This window comes from Piliocolobus tephrosceles, chromosome 20 (assembly GCF_002776525.5).
Source record: "Piliocolobus tephrosceles isolate RC106 chromosome 20, ASM277652v3, whole genome shotgun sequence".
Taxonomy (NCBI): Eukaryota; Metazoa; Chordata; class Mammalia; order Primates; family Cercopithecidae; genus Piliocolobus; species Piliocolobus tephrosceles.
The window spans coordinates 53,768,377-53,795,102 of NC_045453.1; the positions used below are offsets into that span (position 1 = coordinate 53,768,377).

The window sequence follows — 26,726 nt, forward strand, 5'->3', positions numbered from 1 at the left end:
ATCACTTCTCAATTGAATTAGAATGGAAACAAAAAGACAGCTAACTGCTAACTGCTCAGTTATACATTTTGAAAGCAAAAAGTGTGTGGTTATGTCCCCAGTCTATCCCAAAAGCCATTCCTAAATCATGATGAGTCAGGTCTTCTTGTTCTTCCTTTTGAATATAATCCTGGGAGTCACTGAGCATAGGTGAGGGTATGAGGGTATGTTGGTGGAGAGAAGGATTAGGGAGGAGGAGTGAGATGCTCCCATCGGCTCACATACATACCCAGCTTATCTGGCCAAGGCAGAGATATGAATCTGCCTCTCACAGCCACCAGCCTTTTGCACACATACCTCATGCCCTGATCTTTTCACTTAATCATTACCCATTATTGAACACCTGTAATATACAAGCTACTCTAGGGAATAAGGCGTACAAGATATGATTGCTTTCCTGGATGGACCTGTCATCAAATAGGAGTGTAAAGAAATGTGTATGTGTAAGACAAGGGGGAATGTGTTAATGACAATTTTAAAGTCAACTACCATGGTTGGGGGGCAGCAAAGACAACACAGTTTTTTTCCTAGGAGCTCAGAGAAAAGTTTATGAGAATCAGTAAGCTTGGAAAAAAGAAGTGGCGGAGGGGCTCCTCCCAGTTGGAGGGGAACATATGAACAAATGCCTAGATGAGAAAGGCCCAGAGGTTTTGGCTGAATCTTGAGGTATTCGTGGCCTTTAGACACTTAGAGACAGAGAACATTACAGGGAAAGGAGGTAGGGAGAAGGATAGAGAAGCATCCAGGAGTGAAGAACTGCAAAGGTGCAGGCACAGTGGTGTTGTAGAAGGATGGAAGCGGATTCACGTGGGAGGACATTCAGTATTCCATTTGGCTAGAGCTTAGAACATGTGACAAGAAGTCATGGGAGATGACACCAGAAAAGAATATAGGCCAAAGAATGGACACCCTAAAGGTCTGGCTAAGGCGACTGAGTCATGAGGTTTGTGACACACACAGGTTGCTGCATTAGACAGTGGACTCTACCGCCGGCCAGACAGGACTGTGGCGCAGTGAGCAGTTGTCTCAAAGTGACTCCAGAAGTCCTAACTGTGATTCCTGGGCAATGAGCAAGTTGGATGGAGCATCGAGTCCCCTTCTCCCAGCAGGAGGCACTGTATCCTAATTCAGTTGCCAATAGAACCTCTGGATAGGAGGGGCTCTAAAGTCTTAAAGGCCAAGCTCCCTAAGAACCAGCACCTTTTGTTCTTAGGCAGCTCCTTCAAACAGCTGCTGCCAGTTCCAAATGTCTGGTGCACACTGATCTGATTATTTTTCTGCACCTAAAACTGCCTTGTAATAAGGGCCAAATAAAAGGTGAAGTCTCACCACTCGAATGCAAACCCACACAGCAGGTCCAACAGAGCACCTGATACACCTCTCTGTGGGATGAAGGGTGGACAGGAAACAGTGGGTCTCTGCTCTTGCTCATGCTGACCTTTAAGTTTCCTTTTCCTCATTTTAGAGGGTTCCTTAGCCCATTTCATGCTGTGTCTGACCCTGTGGAAATCCTCCCAAACCCCTGGGGTGTGACGGGTGGCAACCCAGCAAGGAACTTGCAGGTCAGAGTGACTGATGCCGCAGTTCCCCGAAGGCCACACCATCCACAATATTGGAGGTTACCTTATAAGTGTTAGAAAGCAATGGTCTCAACCATGTTCAATGCTTCACTTAGGACGCAAATGCACATTATAGGACGCTCTCTGAAGAAATGGTGGAAAACCAGACGTGAGTAAGTCAAGCATATGCCCAAGTTTCTTCATCTCTACAGCAATGACAACCAAAATATTTGCTAGAAGAGGAGAAACAGTGAGGGAACCAAGCTTGAAGAAGTTTAATCTAGAAGATGGGAAATAATTGGAGATCTGAGAGATGAAAGACGAGAGACAAAATGAAGGTAAGTAATTGGAAGAAAGAGGAGAGAGATGGCAAAGGACAAACTGACTGAAGGAAAGAGGGAAGTCATAAAACACGCTGCAGTTTCCACCTTTCCTACACTGAGACTTAGAAGTTTGGGCAAATTGATTGTGCATTCTGGAGAGGTTGGTTTGAGGGCTTTATACAAGTGGAAATGCCAGTAATTGATTCACTGGAGCATTATTTATTGAATGCCTACAATGTATCAGGTATATGCCAGTACTGAGAAACTAGAACATACGAAGATAAGACCCCAGTTTCGATGAGCTCATACAAACAAGCCAAATACTATACGCTAAAGGAAATATTTCAAAGTGCCCTACGGACATGGGCTACAGAGAGCTATGGCATGATTTCAGCCAGTACACAAGGATGAGACAGAGTTTGCCAGCCTTATAACTGTGTGATTGGGGTGGGAGGGTGGGTGTTGGTTTCAGAGAGAGGAAATTGCGAGTAGAAAATCACAGAAGCAGCAATTGTGTGCAGAAAACTACAACTTGCTTAGAATATGTCAGAGGTATACGGAGCATCAGAAATAATCACTGTGGGATTTAGTAGTCATTACATGGGTTTTCTCTTTATAATTATTTATAAAACACTAACATTTATGTTTGATGTGATTTTCCATATATATAGCATGATGTTTTACATCTATGTAGGATAAAAATCTCTCTCTCACACATAGTATGTTTACCTAATTAACAGTAATATTTTCTTTTCTTCTTCTTTTTTTTTGAGAGACAGAGTCTCACTCCATCATCCAGGCTAAAGTGCAGTGGTGCCATTCAGGCTAAAGTGTAGTGGTGCAATCTCAACTCACTGCAACTTCCACCTCCCAGGTTCAAGTGATTCGCGTGCCTCAGCCCTCGAGGAGCTGAAATGACAGGCATGCATCACAATACTCAGCTAATTTTTGTATTTTTAGTAGATACGGCGTTTTGCTATGTTGGCCAGGCTGGTCTCGAACTCCAGACCTCAAGTGATCCACCCGCCTTGGGCTCCCAACGTGCTGGGATTGCAAGCATGAGCCACCATACCCGGTCTGTAATACTTTCTATTTAAGGAAATTCCTCCCAATTGAAGAAACAATAGACTTAAACACAACTTGTTTGATTATATACATGAAGCCCAAATTGAATTAACAAAGAACTAGATCTTAGCAGGCATTACATAGACTTTTGCATTACAGATAACGAACTCTGTATTCCACTTCCAGGATTCATTCCCCAAGCCACGGAAGGGTAGTTAACGCCAACTGTGTGCATAAAAACCACCGCAGGGCATTATCATCGAGGGTAATGTGGTGTAGGGAAGATCCAGGTGGAAAAGCTGTCCATGAACTCATTTGGCTAGAAAGCAATGATTAAAGTAGTGTCTCCCACTTCTATTAACATGCCACAGCTACCCCTCTGGAGTTTAACTGCATCCCTTTCTCTCTGCCACTAAAGAGAAAATGAGGAACCCAATGCATGACCACAAAAGTGTTTCTTGTATCATTAAAACTTTTTCTAGGTTAATTTTCTTGTGACAATAGTTTTAACAACGCACTCTCATTACAATAAAGCAGTGAAATGGTCCCTTCCTGCCCTTCCCCAGTTCAAGAGTTTCTGTTTTCCAGCTTTGTGGAATTCATTATTTCTTTACTCTTTTCTTTGAGAGAGAGAGAGATTACAGGGTATATATGCAGAAAACTTGGGTTTGAGTGAGGACCTTAAAATTAATTATTCATGTATTTAGTCAATAACTTTACCACACTGAGCATCAGTTTTGTCATCTATTAAATGGGTATGAGCATACCTTCCATATCAGTGGCTCTCCAACTGTAGCCTGCATTATAGTTGCCTGAAAGGCTTATTAAAATACAGATTTGCTCCGTGTCACTTGCCAGAGTTTCTGGTTCCATGAGTCTGGGGCAGGCCTGAGAATCTGCATCTCAAATAAACCTACAGGTGATGCTGATGTTGCTGGTCCAATGACCACACTTTGAGAAGCACTAATGATATACTCACGTAGTTACAAGGCCTTTCATGTGAACATCATTGATAAAGCAATACAATACTTACATTAATATGAAGAATCTATAACTATCATTTCTTTACGTCAGGAACTGTCAAACAAAAATACTACATTTACTGAATGTAAAAGTGTGCCTAGTAGGGAGATTTAGCTGAAGAAAAAACTATTGAATGACAAATGCCATCGACTGCTATTTTAATAATTTCTCTTTAGGATTAAATCATATTCTATCCAAGCAAATGTCCTAGGTGTTCAGAAACTCAAGTAACCATTGAAATTGTTTTATCACAGATGTTTTACTATAGAACATTTGCACTATACTTTATAACATTAGATACATCTTTAGAAAGGTAGAAGAAAGAAATTTAAATTTGTTCTCTCTAACCTTTAAGTACATCCAACAATGAGAAAGGAATTAAGTGCCTAAAGTCACATAACCTATCTGAATCATTAAAGGAGGAATACACTAAAAGAACCGTTTATTTCCAAGGCCATTAATGACACCCTGCAAAGCTTGGGGATCATACTCTCAGGACCTCAGATGCATCCACTGATGCATTGATGGATATGCCCTCTCTTCTTGTCAGTATGGATAAAAATGAATTAACAGCATGGATAGAAGTGAATTAACAGTAATATTACAATAATATTGTAACTGTCTATTGACAAGGGGTTTCACCACTTGGTGTGAATCCTTCGACAAAAGACCTTGGACTGTTATCTCCATTTGTATAGTGTTTAACATAAAGTTCAGCACAGAGGCTGTGTATTTCATCCTGGTTTGTGAATGAATGACACCCTGCTGAAGATGTTAATTATCAAACTCAGGAAGAAATACCGAATTTAAAACTCAACTCTTTCCAGAATCCCAGTTTCTGTGCATTGTTACTCAGTGTGGTAAAGTTACTGACTGAATACATGAATAATTAATTTTAGGGTCTTCACTCAAACCCAAGTTTTCTGCATATATACCCTGTGATCTCTCTCTCAAAGAAAGGAGTAAAGAAATAATGAATTCCACAAAGGCTGGAAAATAGACACTCTTAAACAAACTGAGGTATTGGGTATTTAATAAAATACTAAAAACCCATTATTACTAATTAATGGGTTTTGGGTATTTAACAAAAATATTTTGAATGAGTGATGAGAAAACAGGCAAGCTAAGGGAAGACTAAATTGTCTTTGTTGTTTATTATTTAGCAGAGAGATTTCAATTCATCAGCCACAAACATACTGTGTGGTAGATGAGACATGAAATCCACTTCAAACTCAGGAGGAAATACAATTTAAAACTCAACTCTTTCCAGAATCCCAATGTCTGTGCATTGTTACTGAGTTCTGTTAGTCACCCAATATAATAATGTGCTTCAGGTTCATACTGTATATAATCAGAGCAGCAATTATAGTCATAAACATTTCACAGAGAAGATATTAATGGCTGGGTGTGTGCATTGTGATTATGTATACCTCCACATACGTGTGTGGTATAGTCATTGAGTTGGTCTATTTTGATTTACCAAAAGTCGCATACATTAATATATTTTATTGACTGCCAAACCTCCTTAAAATGCACTTAAAAAAATGATTTTAGAGTATTTTAATGAAGGGTTTTAATTTAACAAGAAGCAGATGGACTTAGACTCAATTATTTGTTCTTTAACTTTATTCTACTTCTCAGGGGGTGAAAAATCTGTGCAGTGTACCTCTCAAAGAAATCCCTGCATCATCTGCCACCTGGTGTCTCTTTTCCTTTGTTCCCTAGGCATGATTTTCATCTTTATTTCCACAACTTTCAATGGAGACCCACAGTAAGAAACACCAATAGAAATGAGATGTACAGGTCATCAATAAGAACTAAGGCAGAGAAAAGAGAAAGATGACACATCTGACTTTATTTAAACACACTTAGATTTAATACAGTGCAGATTTCATAGAAGTAGGAGGCAGAAAATGTAAGTTCTTCCCTCAAATTATCACTTGTTATCAATGTAGTATTAAACAAGTTGCTACAGATGCTCATGCATGTCTTGTATCCTCACCTGTCAAACACAGGTGCAGATGCCAGCAACATCTCCCTCGTTCGGCTGCTGCTAAACCAACTGAAATATTAAACTAAGATCTCCACTTAGCAAGGAGGGAGTACCAAATATACAGAAATTCTCATGCTTGCAAGATTTCCCATTCTAAGTGAAAGGGAAAAGATCCTAGCAGAAAAGTTAAAAGTTGTTAGGTAAAACATCTAGAAGAAACACAAGGAATGCAAATAAACACAGAAAAAAAAAAGAAAAAAAAAAAAAGATCTGAAAACCTGGGACGCTATAGCTATTTCAAAAAAACGGAAAACCTAAGTAATAGAGAAAACTTCTAGAGAAACTAATTTTCATTTTTATGTGATATAGGTAAGTGAAAAATAGGATCAACATTTGAAATGGGAAAAGCAATGAGGATGTTCATGTGTTAGAGGTTGTATTGTAACTGTCAATTGACATGGGGTTTCACCACTTGGTGTGAATCCCTTGACAAAAAGATCTTGGACTTTTATCCCCATTTGTATAGTGTTTGACATAAAGTTCAGCACAGAGGCTGTATTTCATCCTGGTTTGTGAATGATGACACCCTGCTGAAGATGTTAGGTATTTCAGACTTTGGCCCTAACAGGAACACAGTACATAAAATACAAGTCAGACTCATCTTTACCCAGAAAACCAACAAGATGCTTTATTTTTGCAAGCAACCTAGGGACATTGAAAGTTCGTTAATACAGCAGTTGGAATTACCTTCCTTGCCCTCATGTTCTCATAAATATCATAGCATAAATGGGGGAAAAAGTGGGTGATCCAATGCCTGCGGATGTTATCGGTTCTATTCTCCAGTCTGTATGTTATCCCTGGCCCTACTTCCAAAGTCTTTGGCCCAATGTTATTGGCAAGTATATGAATGCGGCAGATAACGTGGCAGATAACTTTTCATTTTTAATTTATTTCCTTGCTTCCTTCATTGTTCCATCGCCTGTCCTAGGGAGATAAGGAATCCACCAACGTCTGGAGTTCATGCATTCTTCCAGGAGCCAAGGTCAGTATACAGGAAGATACTGAACCAAAAAAACCCAGACAGTCTCTCTTAATGCACTTTTTGATCTAAAGAGTCTGCTCAGTACAAATAAAATAAAACCTGAGAAATTACTGTGGATGAGATTAAAGGTTCCTACACTAAAGGTGGCGAAGTCAAATAATATCCTTAATAATAACAGCAATAATAATTACATCTATTTATAATAGAGAACCAACATGTCAAGAATTGTAAAACAAAATTTGTGTGCATTATCTCATTGGTCCTTGTAATAATACTGTCACATAAGTATCATATTTCTCTGTTTTGCAGATGAGAGAACTAACAGAGATAGCTATGACTACTATTGACTATTGTTGGTCAATTGCACAATTTTCTCACAAAACTCTACATTTTTGCCTATCTTTGGTGGGCAGAACTCTGAAGATGGCCACCCTCATTTGGGTCTCCTGGTTTCCACGCCTTTGTGTAATCCCCTCCCTCTGAGTGTGACAGGGACCTGCAACTTTCTTCTAACCAATACAATATGGCAAAGGTGCTGGGCTATCACTCCCACCATTATGTTATGGAATACAGCAAGAGTGAACGGATTTCGCAGGTGTCATTAAGGTTCCTAATCAGACAACATAAAGTTAGCCAAAAGAGAGATATCTTGGGTGGGCCTTTCAAAAGAGGGCTTAGAAGCGAGAGTACTTGAAGCAGCAGAGACATTAATCTGCCGGCTGTGCTGTGTACTGACTATGGAAAAGCAGACCTCCAGGAGATAAGAGCATCAGTTCTACCACCACAAGGAACTGAATTCTGGCAACAACCTAAATGAGCTTGCAAGACGAACTCGAGCTCCAGGTGAGAACACAGCCCAGGAGACAACTTGATTTCAGCCTTGGGAGACCCTAAGCTGGTGAGACCCTCACCCACTGAAACTGTGAGATAATAAAGATTTGTTGTTTTAAGCCATTAAGTTGTGGTAGTTTGTTATGAAGCAATAGATAACTAATACACTAACCCCATTGTTTCCAAGTTCTAATGCACTTAATTAAAAAGGAATGTAAATGAATTTACATATCTTGGCACTCCACCCACCCTGCATAAAAATGACTGCAATGCTGTCACCATTACTGAATGTGCCCAAACAGAAACAATTACTATAATAGAATCACAGACTTTGTGAATGGAAAGAGAATACAGATGAGGAAACTAAGTCCCAGAGAAAATATATTAATTGCCTAGGATCATTGACCCTAGGTACATAATAGAAAAAATAATCCATATATCCCCAAACTTACTTTTTTCTAAAAATGTTTGATATTGATAAGGTAGCGGGAGTATTGTGTAACATAAATGAAAGAAACCCACTTAAGTCTTTTTTCATGTATAAGAAAAAATCTCATGATAAATAAATATAACACTAGTTTTCAGAGGCTGTGTCTGCACAAGGCAATGTGAAATATATCAGCAGATATGCAGTTAATTTATTCCTTGCAGATTGCAAGGTGAGACAGTTTGGCTGCTGGTTGTGCAATAGCCAAATATTCTCATCCTTACCTCCTTCTTTAGCAACCTTAGAAACTCTTATACCCTCATCTAAGAGTGTATAAGAAATATAAATGTATACTTATACATCTAAGAGTATATAAGAGTGTATAAGAAATATAAAACATTTCTAAAGTTGAAAGTTAAATTCAGCTACACATAAAATTGTATGTATAGCACCAAGACTTTATTAAGACATAAAATGAAAAAACTTAATTGTCACAGTATTTATGGTATAGTCGCATGCATCTATGACTCTGACGGAAAAAACTGCCACACTTTCTTCCAGATTCTAGGAAACATTATACTAGGAGATATAGTTTAGTAATTTCAAATGATGAATGAAAAACAGGTGAGATTTAAGATGATAGTAACTGCCTTCATTTTAACAAGATGTCAACTTACTAGGTTGACATTAAAAAACTGAGAAAAAGTTCCATAATCACCATGGATAATCTATATATGTTCAAAGATGAATGATTTCAGAAATATATTGGCTCTTTATAGCAATGTGTTCTATTTTTCTAGTTCTTATATATTACCAGGCATCTCACAGAGGAATTCTCCACATCTTTATGGATGAAGAATGATGTTGCATTAGTTCAGAACTGAGAGTTTTAAAAAAATCGCAACTATGATGATAAAGATGGCATTGTTACAATTTTCTATTACTGCCTGTGATAAGCTAAATTCCTCATTTCGGACTAATCAGATTAACCAGAAACAGCATCCATCATTTTGCAAATAGTGTCATAAGTGCTAAAAACTATCTTCCTGAATATTTTGGGTGAGCATAGAATCTGATTTTCATAAAAGGTCTTTTGATAAGAAATATGGAAATGATATAGATTCATCAGGCAAACAAGCTGTTTCCATCTGAAAACTCCAGATGACATAAATGTAGCCAGATTTTCCCTTTGAATCATCTAAAATGTTTACACCTATTTCCCTGTGGCTGAACAGTCAGCCAAGCTTTTTTATTTGGCAGTGCAAACTACTCCCTCAATCTTACCTTAATATAACATTTGAACTCATCACTTATCTGCTTATAGGACTTAAATGCCTTCATTTCTCCATACCAGTGGTTCTCCAAGTGTGGTCCTTTGACCTATGGCATCATCACTTGGGAACAAGTGAAAAATGCAAATTCTCTGGTCCAACCCTAGGCCTACTGAACTAGAACCTCTGGGGTGGCCAAACAATCTGTGCTGGGTGATTCACCTCCCAGTGATTCAGATGCAATCTGAAGTTTGAGAATCTCTATCCTAGATATTAAATGAAGACAATGGCAGCCCACAGAGATGGCTAATTAGCTCTAGAATGGGTAGGGCATTCTGAACACTCGGACAGGTTTCCTACATCCAGTTATAAAGTAGCTGCATCAGAATCCTAAAAGCAATGAGAAAACTGCTAATAAAACTGAGAAGTCTTCTTCAGACTACTATGCTTATCAATAGCTCTAATATCACTGTAGAATAAAGCAGCCATTTCCACATTGGGCCCTAGAGGCCAGACTGTCAAGGAGAGGTTCTAAAAATGCTTGGTTGAATTCCACATGTTTTGATGCAGCCCTGTGCATGATACATTTGAGAGCGCAACCAACGTTATTTTATTTTCTCTCTCATCACACAGTATGGCATATTTGGTGATTTCCATATTTTCTGAAGTATAGATAGATGGCATTTATCCTTGCTTTACCTTAGTAGCTGATTGGTTATATCCACCTGGATAGTCTCATTTTTGCCAGTTATTTATTCCAAAATATATCACAATTTTTTCTGCCAAAGGTTTGCATTTTGATGACCTTTTTGTCTCATAAAACATTGTGAATATGTAATGAGTTAATCTATTTTTCAAAATGAGATATTTTAGGTTGACACGTGTGTAATAATATGTCTTTTTTCCCCTCTCTTTCAAAGAAGATTTGCTATTTAAGATTGCTTTTGGCTTTCTGGCAGGACAGACGGAATCCAACTGAATCTTTTCTGGTGCTGATTTGTGGGGGTAAGGGCTGGATATGTCTAAAAGGGAACATCATGCTTAATGAATTCTCCTGAGAAGAACATTCACTGAGTCAATCAATAAATCAGCCCCAAGATTTTGCCTAAGTGCTGTAAATTTTACCAAAAGCGAACTCTCCTTTTTATTCAACTGTTGATCAACCTCAACACTAATGTAAGTCCACAAAATGAAGCTAGCTGTTCATATTAAGAACTATGAATGACTGAAAAAAATCAATCTAGAGCCATTTTCCAATTACTCAGGAAGTTTGCCTAAAGCTCCCGCAGGAACCTGTATTGATACTAACCTGGTTCCCTCCCGGGCTCCTTGACAGGCTAGACACCCATCCTCCAGTGTCTATCAGCTTTATTCCTAACAAGTGACACTTGAAGCCTTTGACTACCTTTGGCTTCTTGGAGTCACTTCACTCAGATGTGCAGAGAGCAGGAAGTGCCTGGGATGCAAGGTCTCCCCAGAGAGCTGATAGTTCATGCCTGACAGATGCAGGAGAAGCAACTCCAGGTGTCATTTGTGCTCTGGAGCTTTCAGTAGCTCAGGTTGAGGCTGGTACTTCATCTGAAAGCTCACTCTTACTTAACTCTTCTCCATCCATGTCTTGCTTCCTCCACTCTCTTACTGATGTCTCCTGGAAGCAGCCTCCTTAATAAATCATCTGTATATAACCCCTTGCATCTGGGTCTGTTCAGAGAACAGGATCTAAATAGCTATCATTTGCAAATAATCAACTTATAAAATAACGTCAAACTTGAAATTTATTCTGAATCACATATTACTATTTTTAAACTCATATTTTTATATTAATTACTTTTTTGGCTTTAGATATATTTCTGTATGTGTTTGGAATGTTTAAAAAATTTCCTTGAAAATAGTTTTCATCATTATACCCACTAAATATGAGCATTCATCAAGACTAGGGGTTCTCAGTCACAATATACCACATTTATCTTATGTCATCTTAATCAGGTTTTAAAATATATTGGGTACTTCTGGGAAAACATATGCATAAATACCCTGTAATCTAACATGCAAATGGTTTTCCCAAAAGCTTTTTCTCATCATCATGTGAGAGACAGTGCCTGATTTTAAAAAAGAAATATTCCTTACTAAAAATAAATAAGTAAATCTATAAAAAACATCAGTTTACCTAATCTCCAAACCAGAGTTCATTTTTGTCATACCCATAGCTAAAAAGAAATATGTTTACATTCACTTTATTTTACTTTCTTCTTGGTAAAGGTTTATTATATTTTCTACCCCCTAGTCTGACTTTCCTTGCATTAAAGTAAAATAAAAATCTATCCATAACAGAATATATAAAGCTCTGCTCCAAAGTTGCATAAACATAATTCATTTTATCATTTCATCAAAACTTTACTTAAAAATGAATAAGGATAATTTTTAAAAAGATCTTATGTGAATAACAAGTTTTGTAGGAATTTTCACAAACACTATTAATTTAGTATTACTACCTCTTTATGAACAGGGAGGGCATAAGTAAAAAGCAATCACTGTCAGACCAAAAATGGGATGGGGACAGATTTTAAAGACAATGATAGGAAGACTGGGAAATGAAATAATTACTGTTCTTGAGAGGAGATCCTATAGGAAGAGGGAAAAGAAAAATAACTTAATCATTAAGGGATCAAACTAGATATTTACTGCAAGGCTAAAATTCAAGGATAAAGCAGGCATCTACATAAAGGTAAATCTTGGGATAACTCAGGGATGGCACAGCTTTAGAAGAGAGAATATAGCTAATATGGAAATGAGGGAATTTTTATGACCTTTCTGCAAGTTAATTAAACATTAAAATGTTTTAAACAGGGAGTGTAGGAATTTAAGTTATTAGAGAAAAATGTGGACAGATTTGGAAAGTGGGCAGTGGATTAGTTGCTGTCAAGAGGAAGTTTAAATATATACTCTTGTTGGAATTCTGTAGCTTCTGAACAGACAGCTAGAGAGTAATATGCCTATATGCTTCCCATCTGCACTCCGTAACAATGAGGAAGGAAACAATATTGTGTAAAAACTCTTTTAACAGTTAAGCCTTATGTTTACTACTATTGCTGCTTCAGAACAGTAGGTTGAAACAAAATAAAGACAGACAACTAACAGAAGACATCTGTCTTCTTCCAACACATCCTTGACTTGACCTTCATGAGAAACAAGTTAATTCCTAAATTTACTCCGTTCATTAAAAAGGCCGAAGGTGGAAGCACAGTGCAGTTTATTGCAATAAATTTGTGAGAATCATAGAATCTTTAAAAAAGTTAAAGGATGAGAAATAGGAAATGAGTAGATAAGAAGGGACAGCATTACGGCAAGAGAATGTTAGTGCAAGTGGCAGAGAATCCAAACATATTGCATACAATTGCACCCTGAAGACAAAGTACATGCATGAAACAGGTTATTGGGATAATGCAAAAAATAAAAGCAAAAACATTTAAGAGGGACTTTTTCCTATTATGTTCTATATTTTTCTGTTACATATCAAAAAATATTTCTAAAGAGAAAGGAAGGAAGGAATAAAGGGAGAGAAGGAGGAAGGAAGCAAGATGGTGCAGGGCAGGACAGGCCGGGTGCGGTGGCTCACTCAGGCCTATAATCCCAGCACTCGGGGAGGCCAAGGCGGGTGGATCACCTGAGGTCAGGAGTTCAAGACTAGCCTGGCCAACATGGTGAAACCCCATCTGTACAAAAATACAAAAATAATTAGCCGGGCATTTTGGAGGGTGCCTATAATCCCAGCTACTCGGGAGACTGAGGCGGAAGAATCGCTTGAACCGGGGAGGCAGAGGTTGCAATGAGCCGAGATCGTGCCATTGCACTCCAGAGGGAGACTCCATCTCAAAAACAAAAAAGATGGGGCAGGACAAACCACAGGCCGTGCCACCAGGGTAGCTCTGCAAGCTTATGGCCCCGGAGTACAAGGAAAGCAGGTATGCTAGGGTCAACCCAAAGGCTTGCTGTTCTTGGGCAAAAGTCAGGGCAAGAAGGAGAAATATCCACCAAGATGGAGAAATAACAGTGTAAACTGGGAAAGGGACAAGAGGCAGCAGGCTGGCAGGGCCACCTCCCTGGCAGGCCTATCATGAAGGCTTGCTGTTTGATGATGAGGACAGTTGTGAACACTGTCCCCTAAAAACTCACTCTGAAGGTGCTCAGAGGTACACTTGACCTTGAGTTTCTGCACATGCTTAGGCATGAACTTTACCTTGTCAAGGCAGAAGAACACTCCAAGAACAGAGAAGCCATAGAATGCTGCCAGAAAGAAAACCACAAAAGAAAACAGTCCTTGGGTGACTTTTCTGGAATATTAAATTGGGCGATGAACTAAGAAACATTTGACAGTGCAAGTGTTCTCAAATAAAATTGCCATCAGCAGAATGCAGGGCAGACTGTCTTTGAATCCTTTTCTTCCTTCAAATCCAGACATCATTCTCTTTTTTTCTTTCTTTCTTTTTTTTTCCTTTTTTATTTCGTAAAGACAAGGTCTCACTACGTTGCTCAGGCTGATCTTGAACTCCTGGGCTCAAGGGATCCTCCTACCTCGGCCCCGCAAAGTGTTGGGATTACAGGTGTAAGCCACCACACCCAGCCAACATTCTTATTTTTATACTTCCTTTGTAAATATAGTGGAGAAAAAAATAATCACTGTATTAGGATTTTTCACCAAGGGCAAGATAGTCATATGAAATAGTCATTAGCTTCTTTAGTTGCTTGAATATTACCTCCCTTGTCTGTGAGGTATCTTTTTGTTTAAGATCATTTCCTCAAAGAAACACATTATTGATTAATATCTTTTTCACCTTTCGAAGTTGGGTCCTATATGCTGATTCCAGGCAGCCCTAGACTTCCAAAAAAGAACCCACTGTGACTTCTATTCATTCATTCCACAATTTGTAATGTTATGATAAAACACTTTATCCTCTGGAGTTCAGAAAAACTGAATGTCATTATCTTTTTTGAAGCTTAAATACTGACCAGGGTCACTATCCCTGGGTGTATAATTTTTCTAAATAAATAACTCATAAATCTTTAACATAGGATTTGAGCACCTAAGAAGATAGATCACTTTTTGATTATTGCACAATATATTTCTTCTTGCTCAGATGAAAGAAAAACCTAAAAATAAACCTTCCTCCAAATTACTTCCTCTGTATTAAGAAAGTAAATATCCAGAAAATTTTTTTGAAAATCCACTTAGCTCAGGCCCTGAACTCATATTTAATACTTTTCCTTAAAGTCTTCCATAATTTTCATATTTTCCTTAATACCTTTGCAATGTATTCTCTGTATACCCTTAGCCTAACCAGTGCTATCCCTCTAATAACTCATATGTCTCCTTATAGGCCCCATCATAAAAACCTACTGTGTTTCACGACCTAGCTTATTTGGGTTTTCAATTTCAAGTCAGATAAATCACATTTGCTCTATGTGGGTCAGTCAAAATTAAGTACAGAAGACTCTACGTACCAAAATTGGTGCTATTCTGCCATATGATTATGGAATTAAATTAACCTGAGTCTTAAGCACTGTATGTCTTTCGGCATTATTTTTTTTTAAACATAAAAGCTGGGACACATCAAGTAGTCCAACCTCAGAGAAACTGCGTAGATGTGATACCTTCCTCCTTACTTTCTTTGGCATTGTTTTATAGAAAAATCAGTGGTTTTCAAAGTATGGTCCCTGGACCAGCAGCATCACATCATCTGGTTACTTGTTAGAAACACAAATCCCTGGCCCACATCCCAGACTTTCTGAACTGAAAACTCCAGGGGTTGGGACCAAGGAATCTGTGTTATAACAAATACAACAGGTGATTCTGATACACTTTTAAGTTTGAGAACCACTGGGATGCACACTTAGAGATTGGTAACATTTATCTTGTGGATATACCAGGGTTTCTTCTTAATAAGTCCCTTACTTACAAACACTCAGGTTTACTTTAAAGCATGCAGAAGAAGCATGTTATCCTATTTAAATAATTGATGTTTATGATGATCAGATGTTATTTTTGAACAACGTATATAACTAAAAGTTGTTACACTGGAAAAGAGAGAGAGAACATCAGCACAAATACAAAGAAAAAAATTCTAGACACTGTGGAGTCTCACTTTATACCATATCTATTCTGCAGGTCTATTTTTAAAGTAAAGAAGAAAAATACAGTATGATGAGATTTTATTACATTAAAAATCAAGACTCTAGTGATTTCTTTAATATTACTTTAATCCTTATAAGCATTCCTGAATGCTTTATAAATACTTTTTGGTGGAATTATTATTAAACCATTTAAGGTGCATAGAAAGCTGAGGGTTAAATGCCCCCATTATACTTGGTGATTACTGCAGGAGTCCTTACTATAATGGTGCTACTCTTCTCCCCATACAGGTGAGTGGGTTTGCATCTCCCCATACAGGTGAGTGGGTTTGCACAGTTCAGCATTACTGGGCTCGCACAGAGCTTAAGGTAGAGGTTGTTCATTCACCACCAAACTTTGCACTTTGCCTTACACAGTTCAAAGAATTACAGGGAAATTGCTGCCTGAATACAGACACATTTCACATCACCTTTTGCTTGCATTTAAGGAGGGTCATATGACTAGTTCTCACAAATGGAGTGCGAATGGAAGAGATGAGGGTCATTTCAGGTATTTTTCTTTCCCCTGTGTCCTTTTTACAGAGGACAGAGAGACCCTACGGGATATTGGAGCTGTTAGATTGGACACAGACTAAGTCCCCAAATCATCAGGTAGAAGAAAATCACCTTTATATCAAAAACACCCACACTAGGCTTCTAAGTAAATGAGGAATACTTTTTAATGTGTTAAGCCATTGAAACTCTAGCATTTATTTTTATTGTACCAATGATACTCCAATTAATATAGGGCTTATATGACCTTTTCTTTCTTTCTTTCTTTCTTTCTTTCTTTCTTTCTTTCTTTCTTTCTTTCTTTCTTTCTTTCCTTCAAGACAAATATCACTATCTCTGATCATAAAAAGTCACAAGCACATGGGATATTAGAAAAGGAAAAAGAATGTTAAAAGCAAAGAACCTGTTTTATCCCCATTTTATAGATGGTAAAACTGAGACCTCTACATGTTAAGTAATTTGACAGCACATAGCTATTGAGTTGTACAACTAGGGTTCCATTTCACGACTGTAGTCTCTAATACCCCAGATACATCAACACATTTAAACCACTTCTCCAACTTGGTAGACAGAATCCCGTGAATTTATAGCACGCGTTCTCTAATATAAGCAGGATCAGCTAAGTTCTCTTAAACGTTACAGCCTTACTGAAAAAAATTCTGCTATATTCCTATGTCTATGGAATTTTCACTGTTACTGAATTCAAGTCATTGATAGAAAACTACGATCTCAAATGTTAGTTCTATAGTGAGAAATAACAGTACTAGCATATGATGCTGTTGTGAGGGTTTAAATAATATATAAAACAAACAGAGTTCAATGCCAGTCCATTAATATCACATCTGGTTACCCCAACTCTCCTCCTCTCAGAGGGCCAGTATTCAGGGCCAAAGTGTTTCAGAGCCTCCATTTTTGTTCTGTGTTTCCACATTCAATACAGAATTTAATTAACTAATAAACAAAAAGTTTTGTTCTGTATCTTGCCTTGTGTTGTACGGTTTTTGGAAGAGGGTGTGTACAATTTAAAAATTAGGAAGTAAAGAGAAAACTGTGAGTACTAATTTGTTCTCTGTGATTTCTAAATAGGTGTTTTCTTTCCTGGTGTTCTAGTAATGGGAGTGTTTTGCCCTGTGCATCTTACGCAGCTCTCCTTCCTATCCCACTGCTTTCTTGTTGGTCTACTTTTAAATTTTGTTTTTAGTCCTTCTGATGTTTCTCTTCTCTAATTTTCTGTGTCTTTGAGTTTTTTCCTTGAAATACTTGTTTTACTTTGATAAAATATACATGATACAAATTACCATTTTAATCATTTTTAAGTGTACAACTCAGTGACATTAGGTACATTCACTTTGTTGTGTAACCATCACCACCATAAATCTCAGCAACCTTTTACATCTTCTCAAATAGAAATTCTGTACACACTAAGCAATAACTCTCCATTCTCCAATCTTCACTTCCAGCCCCTGGCCACCATGATTATGTGTTTAGTTTTGGTCTTTTTTTTTTTTTTTTTTTAATAGCCTTTTATTCTAGAATAATTTTAGATTTACAGAAACTTTGTACAGAGAATTTCCAGGCATGTCACAGGTAGTTCTCCCTTTGGTTAATGTCTTACATTAGTATGATACATTTGATATAACTAATATACTAATATTGATACTTTAACTAAGGCCCATACTTCATTTATATTCCTTAGTTTTGACCTACTGTCCTTTTCCTGTGCCAAGAGCCCATCCACGACACCATACTGCATTGAGTCCTCCTGTCACCTTAGGGTCTCTCTTTGGCTTTTCTTGCTTTTGATGACCTCAACAGTTTTGAGGAGTACCAGTCAGGTATTTCCTAGAATAGCCCTTAATGTGGGTACCGGATGCTTTTCTCAAGATTAGGCTGAAATTGTGGGTTTCGCGAGAAAGACCACAGAGGTAAAATGTCATTTTTATCACATCATGTCACAGGTACCTACTATCAACATGACTTAATACTGATGAGATTATCCTTGGTCTGCTGATGGAGGCAGTGTTTGTCCGTTTCTGCAACACAGAGTTACTCTTTATCCCCTCTTTCCATGTTGTGCTTTTTTTTTAAGGAAGTTGCTATGTGAATCCCACACTTAAGAGAAGGTAGTAATGCTCCGCCTCCTTGAGGGGATCTTATCTACAAAAATTATTTGGTATCCTATATGGGAGAACTGTATATTCTTCCCAATTATTTATTGATTCAATGACTGATTTATAATCATGTGGTCTATGGATACTTATTTTATACTTTGAGTTTACAATCTAATATCACATCTTTATTTTGCTTCTTAAATTGTTCCAGTTTTGACCATTGAGAGGTCTTTTAGTTGACTCCATATGTTCCATTGACAAACTTTCTTGCTTCCAGGCTTTGTTAGATGCTCCAGCCCTATCTTGTAAATTCCGTTCTCCAGCTCTAGAATCAACCATTTCTCCAAAAGCCCTAGTTTCTTTTATTGAAGAACGGCATCAGAAACCAAGTTCAGGGGGCTGGTTATGCTCATTGATACCGAAGTGTTATTGTTTCTAGGTCCCTTTCAAGAACCCAGTTTGGAAATATAGGTGTGCATACAAACCCATGTATATACACACATATCTATAACTTTCTATATTCATCCATATGTATGTATATTAAGCTAAAAATGAGTTCACACTGATGTCACAATTCTAGCCTATGTCTATATGGATCATTCTAGCCCCCTTCCTTTGCTCTGTAACTACCTGCTCCAACAGTAAGAAACCTTGCTGTTGTTAACAACCGTTCTTTTTGCTTTTAGTTTCACAGATTCCATTCATTTCCAGTTAGTTCAGTTAGCAACTTTCTCCCTTATTGCCTTCAGTAAGGCTGTTTTATATATTTATAAAATAGATATTATTTGTCACAATCTGCTTTCCATCCTGGGATTCTCTTGATGTTCTAAATAATTTTCTAATATTTGAATATATTAAAGTTTATTTTTGTGCTTCAAAATTCTATAGATTTTTATAAATGCATAGTACATTTGTATATTTAAAAGTATACAGTATATTAATAAATACATAGTACATAGTACATGCATAGTACCTACCATTACAGTACCATACAAAAGCATTTCCCTATCCTAAAAAGATTCACTGTGCTTCACCTTTTCAATCTCCTCTACAACCGCTAGCAATCACTAATCTGATAACCATCTCTATGGCATTGTCTTTTTCAGAATATTACATAAATGGAATCATACAAGATGCAGCCTTTTCAGAATGACTTATATTACTTAGCATTATGCATTTAAGGTTCATTCGTGTCTTTGCATGGTTTGAAAGCTAATTCCTTTTTATCACTCAATAATATTCCATTGTATATATCACAGTTTGTCCACCTATTTAAGGATATCTTGGTGGCTTCCAGTTTTGGGTTATTAAGAATAAAACTTCTATAAATAATGCATGCAGGTTTTTGTGGGACGTAACTATTCAAATCTGTTAGGTAAATACCTAGGAGCACAATTGCTAGATCATGTTGTAAGAGTATGTTTAGTTCTATAAGAAACTGCCAAACTGTATTCCATTTCATTATACCCATTTTGCAACCCCATTAGCAATGAATAAGACATACTGTTGCTGTGCATCCTTGCCAACACTTGGTATCGTCAATTTTTAAAATTTTAGCTATCTTGATAGTGTGTAGTGTATTTCATTGGGGTTTTAAATTGCATTTCTTTTATGACAAATGATGTTGAGCATCTTTTCACATGTATATTTGCTATGTTTGTATGTCTTCTTTGATGAGATATCTGTTCATAGGTTTTGCCAAATTTTAATTTACATTATTTATTTTCTTCTTGGCAGGTTTTAAGGGTTCTCTGTATATTCAAAATACTATTCTTTTATCACAATGTGATTTCCAAATACTTTCTCCCACTCTGTATCTTTTCCTTTCGTTCTTTTAGTACTGTCTTCTGTATAGCAAAAGTTTTAAATTTAAGCAAAGTGTATTTTATCAAAATTTTCTTTCACGGATTATGCTTTTGCTGTTGGATCTAAAAACTCATCCACAAATCCAAGATTGTACAAAATTTATCCTATTTTTCTACTAGAAGTTTAATTGGTTTGCATTTTACATATGTCTACGACTCATTTTGAATTAATTATTTTTTTGTAAAGTATGAACTCCAAGTTCATATTTTTGCATATGGACACCCAATTGCTCCAGCACTATTTGTTGAAAAGACTATCCTTTCTTTATTGAATTATTCTTGCACCTTTGTAAAAAAGTCAGTTTACTATACTTATCTTGGTCTATTTGGGGGCTTGCTGTTATTTTCCATTGATCTATGTATCTAATTTGCCAACACCATGCTTCCTTGATTATTGTAGCTTTATAATAATTATTAAATCATGTGAGTTCTCTAACTTTGTTCTTCCATTTTAGTATTGTATTGGCTAATCTCAGTTCTTTGCATTACCATATAAATTTTACAACAATTATGTCAACATATAACAAAAGTTTGCTGGGATTGGGATTGGGATTACATTGCATCTGTAGTTCAATTGGAAAAAAATTAGCATTTTTACAATATTAAATCTTTCCATCCATGAACATGAAATATCACCCAATCTCATTCGACTTTCTTTGACTTATTTTATCAGAGTTTTGTAGTATTCCACATACAGTTCCTTGATATATTTTGTCAAATTTACCCCTTAATAGTAATTTTTAAAATTTCAAGTTCCATATTTTTATACAGTTGGTGGTAGTGTAAATTATTTCAACCACTGGGGAAGGCAGTGTGGTGATTCCTCAAAGATCTAAAGGCAGAAATACCATTTGACTCAGCAATCCCATTACTGGGTATACACCCAAAGGAATATAAATCATTCTGTTACAAAGATACATGTACACATATATTCAGTGCAGCACTATTTACAATGGGAAAGAAATGGAATCAACCCAAATGCCCATCAATGATAGGCTGGATGAAGAAAATGTGGCACATATACACAATGTAATACTATGCAGCCATAAAAAGGAACAAGATCATGTCCTTTACAGGGACATGGATGGGGATGGAGCCATTATCCTCAGTAAACTAACCTGGGAACAGAAAACTGAACACCACATGTTCTCTCTTATAAGTGGGAGCTGAATGATGAGAACACATGGACACATTGTGGGGCAAACACCACACACTGGGGCCTATCCATGGTGGGGTCAAGGGGAGGGAGAGCATCAGAAAGAATAGCTAATGGATGCTTGGCTTAATACCTAGGTGATGGATTGATCTGTGCAGCAAACCACCATAGCACACAATTACCTATGTCACAAACCTGCACATCCAGTGCATGCACCCCAGTTAAAATAGAAGTTGAAGGAGAAAAAATTTTCAAGTTTCAATTGTTCATTTCTAGAACATAGAAAAACAATAGACTTTTGTACATTGATCTTGCATCTTGATTTACTCACTTATTTATTCTAGAAAGTTTTTTTAAACAGATTCTTTGGTGTCCCTGCATAGAAAATTATGCTATCTGCAAATAAAGACAGCTTTCTTTCTTTTTTCTTTTTTTTTTCATTTGGGTCTTTTTTAATGTACTGGTTCTGTTTCTCTTCAACTGGACCATATTTAATACTTTTTCCACAGACCATTCCGACCCCTCCATATCTCCTTCTCAGAGTATTGATCTTCTACCTAGTCTTATAAGACCTGCTTGTCACATTACTCTATCTTACTCAGCTCCTCTGCAACAATCACCATTCTTACTCCACTATTTTAAATGCCCTAATTTTTCAGTCTTGACTAGCAATGATGCCAGCAAAAATAAACAAATAAAAAAATCAAAACAAAACAAAGTGTTTGTACTTAAGCAAAGTGCTTTGCTTATGTCCTCTGCAGACACAATTACTACACTGCAATTATTCAGACAGCTCCTTTGATCACAGAACTGCAAGTGGAAGACAAACTGTAAGGATTCTTCATAGAAGAAATTCAGACACTAATTGCACAGTTTCCCTGAAAACGCTACCTGCGGAACAGTGAGGTCTATCATGGTCACTTACACATTTCATTAAGACCATATAAAATACATGAATGCTAGCAAAAGACCTTTATACTGAATTGTGACTGTAAATATGTCATATTAAGATATCAACTTAAAATTCTTTCATTTGACTGACAATATATTCATTATGTCCTATTTCCTCTTCTTGTCACCTGTCTAATCTTTCCTTTTAATCTTCACTACCAGGTTCTCTGCCCAAACTCCCATCTCTTTCAGTTGTTTCCTCTGAATTCCCAAGGATTTTATTTTCTGTCCACCACTGGTTCTACTGAACTATTACACAATGGAGTTTTTTATATTTTTTTGTTATATGTGTATGTGTGTAGTACACGGGTGTATGTATGTAGATATGTATATGTTTATGTGTGTGTATATATATGTGTATGTGTATATGCATATATATATATATACACATACATACATATACCTTTTTACATGTCTTATTTCTTCATTTCGAAGAAAGCCACTTGAGGGCCAATATTCCATTTTATACTTCTTTGCAATCTGTACTCAATCAATTATGTTTGATTGATTTTGATTCTCTTTTTAAGCAAAGACATTGCTCTAGTTTCAGTGTGAACTGGGGAAATAAAACCAACTGCTAAATATGAGTTAAGTATCTTTACTTATAATCATAGTGAATGTGTATGAGTTAAGTTTAAGCTCAGCTATAAGTTTCTAAAAAGGCCAAAATAGCAGCAGCTTACACAGGATAGAGACTTACTTCTTTCACATGAAAGAAGCCTGGAGGTAGGAGACCAGGCCACTAGGGCTACATTGCAGAATTGTTTGAAACTCAGCTTTTTCTCTCTGACAACCTCTCAATCCCCAGTATGCAGCATCTCCCTCATGGTAGAGATGGCTACTCCAACACAATTCATATTGGCTACATTTTCAGCCTGCAGCAAAGAGGGAAGGAAGAAGCAGTCCATGTCCCTACCTTTAAGAAAAGATCTCCAAATTCTCACAGGTTTTTGTTGATACCTCTTGGCCAGAATTTAGCTCAGAGGCACATCTAGCTGCAAGGGATGCTGGGAAGTATAAGGGGAGAATAGAAATAAGGTAAATTACTCACAAGGTCCCTCTATCTAGAGGAAGTACCTCCCTTCATGCATGTTTGTATCAGCAAAATTTGCATGTTCTGTAGTAATCAGGCAAGCGTTTGCTGAAAGACAGTGGAGTCACTGATTAAATAATTCTCCTTCTTTCTGGAATTGTCCTATGACCTGCTTCCTAGACTTTTCCAGAAGGTCATCTTTGCAGTCATGGCTACAAACACCTCCTTCCCAACAGAAACTTGCAGTGTTCGCAACTATATCTTTCCCCACAATACTCCCAGTCTTTTTCTTCAGTTGCATGATTTACCGTCTTACTACCTGGCTTCTTAAGAAGCCTTTTTGTCTTCTAACCACTTGAAGCTAGAGCAATCCTGTAATTTCATAGATATTTCCTCATAAAATTCAATTAAAAAATTAACTTAAAAAATTCATCACCTTTATCTTTCCTCTTAGCTTTAAGGCCTAAGTCTATTGATTAGTTGTTATAGTGACATTATAAATAGCCCTAAAAGAAACAATGAGTATAGCAATATTTTCATGGACAACACCACTTATATTTTTTGACACTTCCCATTCCCCTAATAAGGCTATATTCTCAAGTTACCAGCAAATAAATTAAGTATATCTATCTTACTTACCTAGATCACCCCACTAATGGAAATTCCCATTACAATGGATCCAAGGAAATACAAAAGAAAGGCACACATGAAATTTATTTTTTAGACACATCACTTAGTTCTAATTGGAGTCTTCATTCTTTCCTTCTTCTGCCTTCTGGTTTGGTTACAGATCTGCTTATCAGAGTTCATGTTCTTGATTACTTTATTAGTTAGCTAGCACTGTCAGAATAAGGCACCTACCTTTGTAAAGCTCCTTTACAACAAAATATGAAATAGACATTTCAAGACAATGGACTGCATATTTTTTCTACTATAAATTCTAGAACTTTAATTATACAAAGTGCTTGCTATGACATTATTGTCTTTTATTCCATAAATAGCACAATACAGAGGTAATTCCCAAGGTAAACCACATTTGTTTCTCTCAATCAGCATATTCTTAATTCTTTTCTGTTTATAGCTTTACACAGGAACCCTCTGGATCTGCTTTGCTGCTTAACATCAAAGCTAAGGCTATCCTGGGAGCATGGGCTATTTATTTCCATAGTTTCTATATTTAGCACTTGGCTTTGTTTGCAGTCATTTCTTCTCCACTCCATAAATGCTTTAAAATCCCAATTTCTCTGGAAAGCCTGTATCCTCATTCTATCTGTCTAGCTAGCTAGCTTTCCACCTAGTTATGCATTTACTTCTTGAGTTATCTTTCAGATGATTCCTGTCTTTTTCCTCTTTGATTTTCTTCTGGAGAGGAAGGAAATTGCCTTTTGGAACTCAAGAAGCCTTCCAGAGACATAACTCCTACTATTTGCTGCTCTCTTTGGGATTCCAAAAGCAACAGTTGAATGCAATTTGAGCTCTTGGGACAGGGAGAGGCTTTTCACTCAAAAAGTCAGTGGATTTATTTAATGGCTCATTTAAAAAGTGAACATTACTTTTCTTGCAAGGCAGGTTAAGAGTCCTCGAACAGAATTTTGCTTAATTTTGCCTTGATTAATGTAACAACAAAATACAAGATTAAGGCAGTGTGTATTTAACAGTTTAAATTATAATTCATGATTACTTTGAGAAAAGGTACAATGTGAGCTGTGTAGACTAAAAAAAAAAAAAATAGAATGTTAGGAAACGGTATAAATTAAATCTTTATTAAGCTAGGGGCCTTGCTTTGGTGCAAAGCTCCTGCATTTAATTCTCATGACTGATCAAGAACAAGGTCAACATACCATTCTTAAAATGTCAAAATCATAGTTTTTAAATTACTCAAGCCTTGAAAACCAGGTTTGCTTAATTTTCTTTACTGCACGTAGGCCTTTCATCATGGGTAAATACAAAGGATTGAGTTGTAAAGGCAGGCAAAAACAGAGGGAGAGGAAACACAGAAGGGTGAAATTTGCTAGCAGGAAAAGGTTGAAATCAGTTTAGTCAGCTTTGCAGTTTGGGGTAACAATCTAAATACTTTTACTATCTTCACCTTTATAATGTCTGGCAACTACATTCAATAAGTTATTTTCTTTTTAAAAACACGACAGAAGTCTGGGACACTATAAAATGTCTCTTATAATTTTGTATCTTGCCAAGACCTAACATAAAACACAAATAACCTTGACCTCTTTATTTTATGTGAGGACCACACCAAACCTCACCGGACCCTTCAAAACAGAAACCATGGCATCTTCTCTCTTCTGCCAGTTTAAATGCTTGAAGAGGATGTCATTTTCTAAAAACTGGCCAAAATTGGGTGGAGAGGAAACAGTGATATCATTAAAAGAATGTAGTTTTCATTTCGCAGATGCCTCTACTCTTCTTTATGCCCGGATCAGCTTAGGAAGAAAACTGGTTTTTACCTAGCACATCTTCAGGATCCCTAGAGATCAGTCATTCTCAACCGAGGGCAGTTTTGCCTCCCATTGCCTCCACCTTGCCCTTTCTCCAGCTCCAGGCATTTGGCAAAGTCTAGGAATATTTTGGATGTCACCCTGGTGGGATGCTGCTGGCATCTAAGGGGTCAAGTGCAGGGGTGCTGCTGAACATCCTACAATGCCCAGGAGAGCACCTGTGACTGCTGGAGGACAGTGCCTGGACCAGAAAGAGGGTCTAGCCAGGCAACTATGATTATTTGCTACTCAAGGCTTTCCATTCCACAGCCCTGAGGAGTAGGACTATGGCTCATTAACATGAACATCATCAAAAATAAACTATTTTTAAACACAAGGCCTGATGAGTTTTTGCTCCCTTTTAAGCTTAGGGTCATTTGCTGAGAACATCAATGTTCTAAGTCCCCGGCTTGTCCCCTGACTTAAACACTATCAATCAAGGGTATCAATGGGTGAAAACACAAAAGGAAATAAAGAGCAAAAGAAACCTAAGTTTCAAACTGCAGCACATTTCAAATCCTTCAAATGCATCCATGCCAGCACATAAAAGGACCCAGAGCAAACAGCCCAGCTCTTTCCTTTTTCCTACCAAGGTTTCGTGAAGAGTGAGAGAAGAGCCAACTTTGACAGTTTTGAAGCTTCTTTACTTTTCAAAAATTCTGCAAATACGGAGAGTGAGTATGCATTGTACCAAGTATACTAAAACATAATTGCCAGTTGGTTAGAGTAGTTTCCTGCCTTTAATTGCTTCAGGTTATGCTGCATAAAGAAAACAGAGATCATTAAGGGGCAAAAATTCCTTTCAGCATGCCAAACCTGCATCAGTTGTGCTCACTTTCACCAACCCTTATATCCTTTCTTCTTTTA

General features: G+C 37.1%; 1 protein-coding gene across 2 annotated transcripts in view; it reads right to left on the reverse strand.

Annotated features, from left to right (window-relative positions):
- Positions 1 to 26,726, reverse strand: part of PLCB1 (phospholipase C beta 1) — a 784,598-nt gene that overhangs the window by 519,981 nt on the left and 237,891 nt on the right. The window lies entirely within an intron of this gene.